The sequence below is a fragment of the Panthera onca genome, chromosome B3 (genome assembly GCF_046562875.1).
Source record: "Panthera onca isolate mPanOnc1 chromosome B3, mPanOnc1 haplotype 2, whole genome shotgun sequence".
Lineage (NCBI taxonomy): Eukaryota > Metazoa > Chordata > Mammalia > Carnivora > Felidae > Panthera > Panthera onca.
In genome coordinates, this window is record NC_138344.1 from 144,476,152 (window position 1) to 144,484,479 (window position 8,328).

An 8,328-nucleotide genomic window follows, 5' to 3' on the forward strand; every position below is an offset into this window, starting at 1 on the left:
AATGAGGTTGAGTGGATGTGCAGTCCTGGGAGAGGGGAATGAGATTTGTGTCTGATGGATCAGCAGCTTCTCGAATGAATCAATAAATAAAAATTTCCAGAGGCCCTGCTGAAAGTCTCCTCCCGAGTGGCATCTCTGGAGCCGAGAACCCGGGTGCGAGCTTTCGTCTTACTGAAGCATCAAAGTGGGCACTTGACTTTGGTGCAGCGACTGGATGTGAGTCAGACTTGCCTCCAGTCTCCCCTCTCTCAGCCTCGGTTTCTCCATGTGTAAAGTGGGATGGCGCTCCCTGCCCTGGCAGGCGCTCACGGAACGTGGGTGTGGACCCGGGGGACAAGCTTGGTACTGAGTTTCTGTGCAGACAGGGATCACGGATGCGGGGTGTGGATTGGGGCCCAGACACAGCTCAGACGGACACACCCAGCACGGCCAAGACAGGCTCTCCCCAGACGCTCTGAAGGCTGGGACGTCTCCCTCTTTCTCCCATTGTGATGATAGATGCATCTGTGCATTTCCTTACTCAGCGTCTGCCTCGTCCTCCCTTCTCCGCAGAGCTGAGCAGAGCCTGGCAGACTTCATCCCAGGGCACTGAACGCACGCAGGCCTGGGAGCCTTTCCTGGGGTGGGCAGCCTGGGTCCCTTCAGGCCTGGCCTTTGCCTCCGCACGGAGACGGGTGCAGTGGCTGTCTGGGCGGGCTGGGACTCTACTGCTCCTAGGGTGGCCCTCTAAGCCCGTCTTTGGCTGGCTTCCAGTCCCGAGATCTCCTTTCTCCTGAGCATTTCTGGAGTCGTGTGGCCCAGGCTGGGCCAACGCAGAGGCAATTCTGGTGGGAATAGGTGAGCCTGTTCTCCCAAACGTGACTGTGAATGCGGCAGATCATATGGGGACCAGGACATCTACTAAGAGAAGAAACCAGTGCAAACAATGTTCATAATCGCACTCCTATGTAGACAGGTGTGAAGGGCAGCCGGGAGCTGGGGAGCGGAAAGAAGGAAGCCGGCTCAGAGGGTGGTGGACACGAGCCCCAGGGAGGCTTACCAACCTGACAAGGTGAGCCAGACCGGTGTTGGTGTGGACAGTCTGAGCTTGGAGGGGCCCCCCTGCACCAGCCCCCGGGGGTGTGAGCTCAGAAAGCCAGAGCCGCCTGTACGAAGGACTGGCTGCCCCCGGCCCCCACCCCCATCCCCGACCCTCCAGCAGCACTTTCCCCGGGGAACCCCCCGTCAGGTAAGCCAAGCAGTGCAAGGTGTTCTGGGCAGGCGGGGGTCCGGTGGGCTTGTCACCTGGGGCATTTATTGATGGGCGGGAGTTGAGGGTCTCTCTCCTCCCGGGTGGTGAGGTGCAAAGATGTGATGTCTGGACCACTGCAGCAACTTCTCCTACGAGGGGAGCCGGGCTGAGACTCGATTATATGCCAACTAGAGGCAGAGGTAAGAAAGCCGCAAGACGCGGAGCCCCCCCACCCCCATGGCAGCATCCAGAAGTTCAAGGCCACCCACAGGTGGCACTGGGGAGGGGTGAGGCAAATGAAGACCAGGATTTCTACCTGGGATGTGTGAAAGCCAGCATCTGGGGTGTTGAATGTTTCCTCGTTCATTCGTTTGCTTGTTCACTCATTTATTCATTCAGCTTGGCTCCATTTATTAAGAGCCTGAACTAGGTCCTGGGGAGGGACAGCAGGAACTTCCAGGGGGATTCAGGTGGGGTCTGTGCCCCAGAGCGCTCAGCCGCTGTGAGGCGAGCCCGGTCCTGCTGGATGAGGCTGAGGACCATGGAGAGCAGGCAGGAGGCTACGTTCGGTAGCGGGAGCACCTCGGAGCCTGTGGGCAGCTGCTGTCAGGCATCCGGGGGTTAAAGTCCCCAAACAGTGTCCTGCTCTTAGAGGGGACTGTCTCCAAACAGGAGCAGCCTGTGCTGATTCTGGGCAGACTTGGCACCTGCGTGGCTATTTTTATCCAAAAGCTGGAAGGAGCTCTCCATCTGCCTGTCCGAGGAGCCCCATATCTGTGTCCTTGAGCAAGTACACCCCCTTCTGGAATCACAGCCATCGAGGTGGAAAGGGGGTGGCTAACATAATGTGGGTCCCTGGGCTCCAGAGTTCTGCAGAAGCAGGGCCTGTGAAGAGCCTGATCACCAAGAGAATCGCCCCTGGAAAGGCTTGGTGACCCCCTCCCTGGGATGCCCTTCTGTGAAGAGTACAGAGCTGAGGCTGGCAGGGCCCCCAGGAGAAAGAAGTACTGGGGGGCTGCCTGGAGGAGGCAGATAGCTGCAGGGAGGGGAGGGGACACGACACAGTCCGTGAAGAAGGCACCCCCAAGTTTTGGCCATTGGCACAGCTGCCCCCCAGGGATTGGGGTGGAACACAGGACCGGCTCCCATCCGCCATCCCCTCATGATGTTCCTGGGAGGCAGATGGACAGGCTGATGACCCCCACTTTATGGGGAAAAGGCTGAGATTACACCGAGGAGGAGCCTGGGGCTGGGGCCCAGTCTCCTGATTCCAGCTGAGTGCGGCTCCTCGTGGGACCCAATTCAGTTCCGTCCTCTTTCCCCACTCCCTCCTTTCACACTGTCTGTGCCTGCCACCGTGCTGTGTATCACACTGGGAGCCACAAATATCAGCCTCACCTCAGCAGCTGGGGGGCGGGTGCTGCTTGCTTTTGGCAATGGTGCGGAGGGTGCATTCCTAACCTATGCCCCTCCACCCCCGGGTGCCAGCTCATGAAGGCCCATGAGTGCTCAGAGGAACGGATCGTGCTTGGGGACCCGAGAAAACGTCCCAAGATGTGCCGGTTACTGGTGCTGTGTAACAAACGACCCCAAAACTTCACAGCAGATCTCAACCATTCTGTTAGGCACATAGACTGTGTGGTCAGGGGTTTGGATTGGGCACATCAAGGATGGCTTATCTCACAGGAGACGTTTTCACTCACGCGTGTGACAGTGACACTGGCTGTCAGCTGGGACATCTGCACAAGTGCTCTCTGTGTGGCCTCCCCATGTGGCTGCTTGGGCTTCCCCCAGCAGCATGGCAGCTGGGTTCCAACAGTGAGCTTCCCAAGAGAACCAGGGGGAGGCAATATCACCTTTTAAGGCCTGTCTTCTGAAGTCACATAGTGTCACTTCCACTGTGTCACAGGCTTACCCAGATTCAAAGGAAGGGGACAGAGACTGCAGCTCTTCACGGGAGGAGTGTCACAATCTCACTGTAAGGAGAATGTGTGGTATGGGAGATACTGGCTGGCGTGACCACTTCTGGGAAGTGGAACCTGCCACAGGAGTGTCAGATTTGAGCCGTCCCTGCTGGAGGGCCCCTCCTAAGGCCACTCGCCAGTTATTTGTCTTTTCTCCAAAGATGGTGGCTGTGCGTCCTCCCCAGTCTCCACCACATCTCTTGCTGCATATTTGGAGCACATAGGCCAACATTTTAAATCATTTTTTTAACAGCAGAATCCTTGGTTTACAGGATGTCTTATGAAGGAAATTTGCGCCTTGGGGGCCGGGCTGCCACTGAGGAACTATGTCCCTTGCCGCCTCCCAGGGCCCCTCTGTAATCCAGGTGTGGTGCCCCTACAGGTGTGGGTGTGGCTGAGCGTCGCCTCTCCACGCCTCTCCCACTCTTGCTGGCTTGGGAGCCTAGTGAGCGGAGGCATTGACCGTCCCTCGCGGCAGACCGTCTCAAGGATGTCTGTACAGCAATTGCCATGCGTGAGTGCTTCTCCATTGCCGCTGGGGCAGAAAGTGGTCAACTGCTTAGGAAAAAGGTCTACAAGGTTCTGATGAAGCTAAACATACACCTACCCTATAGCCTAGCAGTTCCATTCCTGGGTATTCACCGGAGAAAAGAAAAGTCTGCGTTTCCCAGAGACGTGCAAGAGAGCTCAGGTCAGCTTTATTCCTATCAACCAGAGTGGAGGCAGCCCAAGGTCTCATCCACAGGGGAGCGGCAATCAACCTGGGTGAGTGTAAAAACTGCCAGTTGGGTGAAAGGTGCCAGACACGAAAGGCAGATACTGTATGATTCTATTTATACAACACACTAGAGCCAAAGTAAACTATAGTAAACGAAACAAAGCAACAGAACAGTGCTTGGGGGACTGAGAAGGGGCACGAGGGAATTTTGTGGGGTCAACATTCCATTTCTTGATAGAGGTTCCATTACACATATAAACATTGATTGGAGTGCCTAGATGGTGTCCTTCAGACGTGTGCATTTCACATTGTGTAAATTCCCCCTGAAAACACAAATATCGAACACCATTAATGATACGCATGCCAGTGTCTAGGGGGCTGGAGAGAGAGGTTTGGTTAAATGGAGAGACGGGAGATAAATAGAGCAAAATGTTAATTGTACAATCCAGGTGGTGGGTATGTGGTCTTCACCATACACTTTTTCCTGCATGTTTGAGTATTTTCATAATAAAATGGGCAGATTCCCAGGGAGAATTTGTTTTCCATGACATGTGCCTAATTCCAGGTCCCCAGTGCTTTCTTTTCTTTTTTCTTTTCTTTTTCTTCTCTTCTCTTTTCCTTTCCTTTCCTTTCTTTTTTTTCTTTTCTTCTTCTCTCTTTCTAAGATTTTGTGTTTTTTTTAAGTGTACTTATTTTGGGGGGGAGGGGATGGAGAATCCCAGGCAGGTTCTGTGCTATCAGTGCAGAGCCTGTCACAGGGCTTGATCCCACGAACCTCGAGATCATGACCTGAGCCCAAATCAAGAGCTGGACACTTAACCGACTGAGACAGCCAGCCGCCCCAATATTTTATTTTTAAGCAATCTCAATACCCAACTGTGGGGCCTGAGATCAAGGGTCGTGTGCTCCGCCCGCCAAGCCAGCCAGTTGCAACCCCGCCCACCCCCACCAGTGCTTATTTCTATCTTCCTATCCATCAAACTACACCCCAAGTGTTTCAATAACAGCTGCCCTCCCCTCTTCCGGTTTCTGGCATTGCCCTTTGTAGACAGCCACATAAAACAGGTCAGGCTTCCAGGCCACATATTGTGGGAGGTCCAGCACTTTATCTCCTACGTCTGGCAGTTCATGGAGAGGGTGTGTAGTCGGATAGTCTCCTGGGCCTGGGAATGTTAGGGCTCCGGCTCAGAGGCACGTTTGGGCTCAATAGTGAGTGGTGTGTATGCACCCACACACGGCCGCGGTGCTTTCTCCAGCAGAGACTCAGTTGCCCTTCCTGCCTGTGTTTGAGCATCATGTCTGCACGTGGAGACATCCTGGGCCCCACACGTGGCTGTGGGAGGGGCTGGACCATCCAGGATAGTTTCCCTTCTGGCCCGGCCGGACGGCTGGCTGGCTGGCTGGCTGGACGCAGGCTCAGGGCACTGGGGTGGCTGGGCCTTTCTGCGGGGCAGCTGGTCTTCTCGCGGGGGCAGTGTAGGGGTCCCCAAAGCACAGAAGCGAAATCATCCCGGCTTTCTGGAGGCTGAGGCCGGGAACTGGACAGCCTCACTTCAGCTCTACTCGGGAAACAGGCTGGCCCAGTGCACGGGTGGTAGGGGGCTTGTCAGGAATGCTGCGGGCCTGAATCAGGCGGCAGTCTGGCTTCGCCGAACAGGACCCAGGCCCAACTTTCCCGGCATTGTGTGTGTGTGTGTGTGTGTGTGTGTGAGAGAGAGAGAGAGTGAGAGAGAGAGAGAGAGAGAGAGAGAGAGACTGATGGAGCTGCCCACTCCCCATCCTGCCATCCTGCTCTGTCCGCCCAAAGTGCCCAAAGTGCCTCGGTGTTCCTCGGATTGAGGGGCGGTCCCTGCAGCTTAAGGTCAGCAGCTCGAGCTCCTCAAGGAAAAAAACACCCTGCAAATCTGATAAAGGTGGTTCTCAGAACCGAAGCCGCAGACCATGGGGGGCGTGGCCTGGGCGGAGAGCAAGGCCGCCGAGCACCAGTAGACCCCGGCCCTGGGTTCCGGTCCAGATGCCAGGCCGCCGTCCCGAAGCCTCTCTAAGACGGGATGGTAGCTGGAGGTGACGTGGGGGGCGGTGCCTAGGCTGGTTGGGGCCGGGGGGGGCGGTGCCCAGGCTGGAGGGGGCGTGGGGGGCGGTGCCCAGGTGGGAGGGGAAGGCAGTGGCGTCCAAACTGAAGGGATGTGGGGGGTGGCGCCCAGGCTGAAGGGGGCGTGGCGGAAGCGCCCAGGTCAGGGGTGTGGGGGGGGCAGTGCCCAGGCTGGAGGGGCAAGGCGGTGGCGCCCACACTGGAGGGGGCTTGAGGAGGGGCGCCCAGGCTGAAGGGGGTGTGGGGGAGGCGCCCAGGTCGGGGGGCGGTGCCCAGGCTGGGGTGGGGCGGAGGCGCGGCCGCGGGATTGCGTGGGGTGTTGCGGAGGAAGCACAGCTGGGCTGGCGCGAAGGGGGCGGTACAGGCCACACGGCCTGTGCTTACCCTCCTCCCTGCCTGTCCCTCCGAGGGTGCGTGGGCCTGTCTTTGGCCAGGACGACCCGGACAGGTCGCCCCCTCCTGACCTGAGGACCCACGACCCAGGATCGCTTCTCAGCGCCGCTACGCCGCCAAAGGCAGGCTTCCGGTTCCTCTTCCCTCCCTTCCGCCCCTTCCCTCCCTCTCCTCTTTAGACACTAATGGACTGGGGCTGGCCCCGGGACTGCACACCCCTCGGGAAATCTACCGCAAAGGGCAGCTCCTGGACGGAGACATCCACAGACAGTTATAGTGAAAAGATGAATGCTTTTGAAAAAAGATGGGAGCCCTCTCCATTCTCCAATGGAGACAAATCACTCTGTGTGTGTGTGTGTGTGTGTGTGTGTGTGTGTGTGTGTGTGTGTGTGTGTGTCTGTGTGTGTGTGGGCGCGGGCGCGCGTGCGCGTTCTCTGTTGGGCACTGTTTTTTCTCCCTACAGTTCCACCACTTGGACTCATCTGCTTTATCCTTACCACCTGCCACATGAATACCCCTCGTCCAGGAAGCCCCCTGACCCTTGAGGGACATAGGGCTTCCCCGCTCGAAACCTGACCTGGGCCTTCTGTCTCAGCTCCACAGGCTGTCTGCCAGTGTAGGGGTGTCTGTTCTCCCATCACCCAGCCTCACACCTGACACCAGTAGTTCTCAATAAGTATCAGGAATGAAGCGAGTACAAGACTGTATGTTCCTGATTTCCCTCTGACTCCCAGGTGCTGGCCATCTGCAGGAGGTTGGCATTGGATGTTTTCGCTCTTACTTTTTTTGCTTTTTTAAAAAAATGTTTATTTATTTATTTTGAGAGAGAGAGAGACAGAGCACATACAAAGGAGGGGCAGAGAGAGAGGGAGAGAGAGAATCCCAAGCAGGCTTTGTGCTTCCAGCACAGAACCAGATGCGGGGCTCCATGTAGAAAATCGTGAGATCATGACCTGATCGTGATGCTTAACAGACTGAGCCACCCAGGCACCCCATTCTCACATTCTCTTTTCCTTGACCAAGGGACTTCAGTCTTGGCTTCATCTGGGTCCTGTAGGTTGCCTCCAAGTCTTCACACAAGCCCCAGCCTTTGTTTAGATAGATCTCCAGGCTGCCTGTTGATCTCTGAGGTTTCAGAACAGGGAAGCGAATGGTTAGAGAAGGTGGGGAAGGAGGCGGAAATAGAGGAAGGCAGAGCACAAGGCATCTACTTTGGGGAAAGCAGGAGACAGACAGGCAAAGAGGAGGAGGAGGAGGAGGTGGCTCACCCACACAGGCTGCCTATGTTCAGAATGGAAGAGCACTTAAGGGAGCAGGGAGAGAGCCTGCTCCAAAGGTCCCCCCGCTGCCCCCATTGAACACAGCCTCACCCTCCAGGACCCTGGCTAATGTCCTGGGACCCTGGCTAGCCCAGCAAGCTGGTGGCCACAGGGATGCTGGAGGCCAGCAAGCCTTGTGCAGATAGGTGTGTGCTTCCCAGGGCCCTGGTCCTCTAGGTTTGTGGTTAAGGCAGATCATGGATGTGGTGCCCCTGGGTAGCCTTGCTGAGGCTTTTCCACCACAAGGGCTCTCCTCACCTCTGCTAGTGCCCACATAGGAAGGGCAGAGCTGCTCCCTTCTGATTCCTAAAGCTGAGTTAATCCTTGTCTGGGAATCAGTAAGCAAGCCAGGGAGGCTGCAGGGCCTTAGCTGCAGTAAAAGGGGAGAGCAGTGCCTCTCTTGGAGCTGCTGTGAGGATCAGAGGGTCGAAAGCAACTGAGAGGGGGCTGCCTGGGTGGCTCAGTGGGTTAAGCATCCGACTTCTGCTCAGGCCATGATCTCACTGTTCATGAGTTTGAGCCCTGAATTTAGCTCTCTGCTGTCAGCACTAAGCCCCCTTTGGATTCTCTGACCCTCCTCAGCTTGTTCTCTCTCGCGCGTGCTTCAATAA

The 8,328-nt window shown here is 56.6% G+C and overlaps 1 long non-coding RNA gene across 1 annotated transcript; it reads right to left on the bottom strand.

Annotated features, from left to right (window-relative positions):
• Nucleotides 1-3,451: 3,451 nt before the first annotated feature.
• LOC132670375 (uncharacterized) lies at nt 3,452-6,518 on the bottom strand. The gene is made up of 2 exons (XR_009606644.3): nt 6,390-6,518; nt 3,452-4,236 (listed from the first exon to the last, which is right to left on the bottom strand). It is a non-coding gene; the product is annotated as an uncharacterized LOC132670375 (long non-coding RNA).
• Between the last annotated feature and the right edge of the window lie 1,810 nt (nt 6,519-8,328).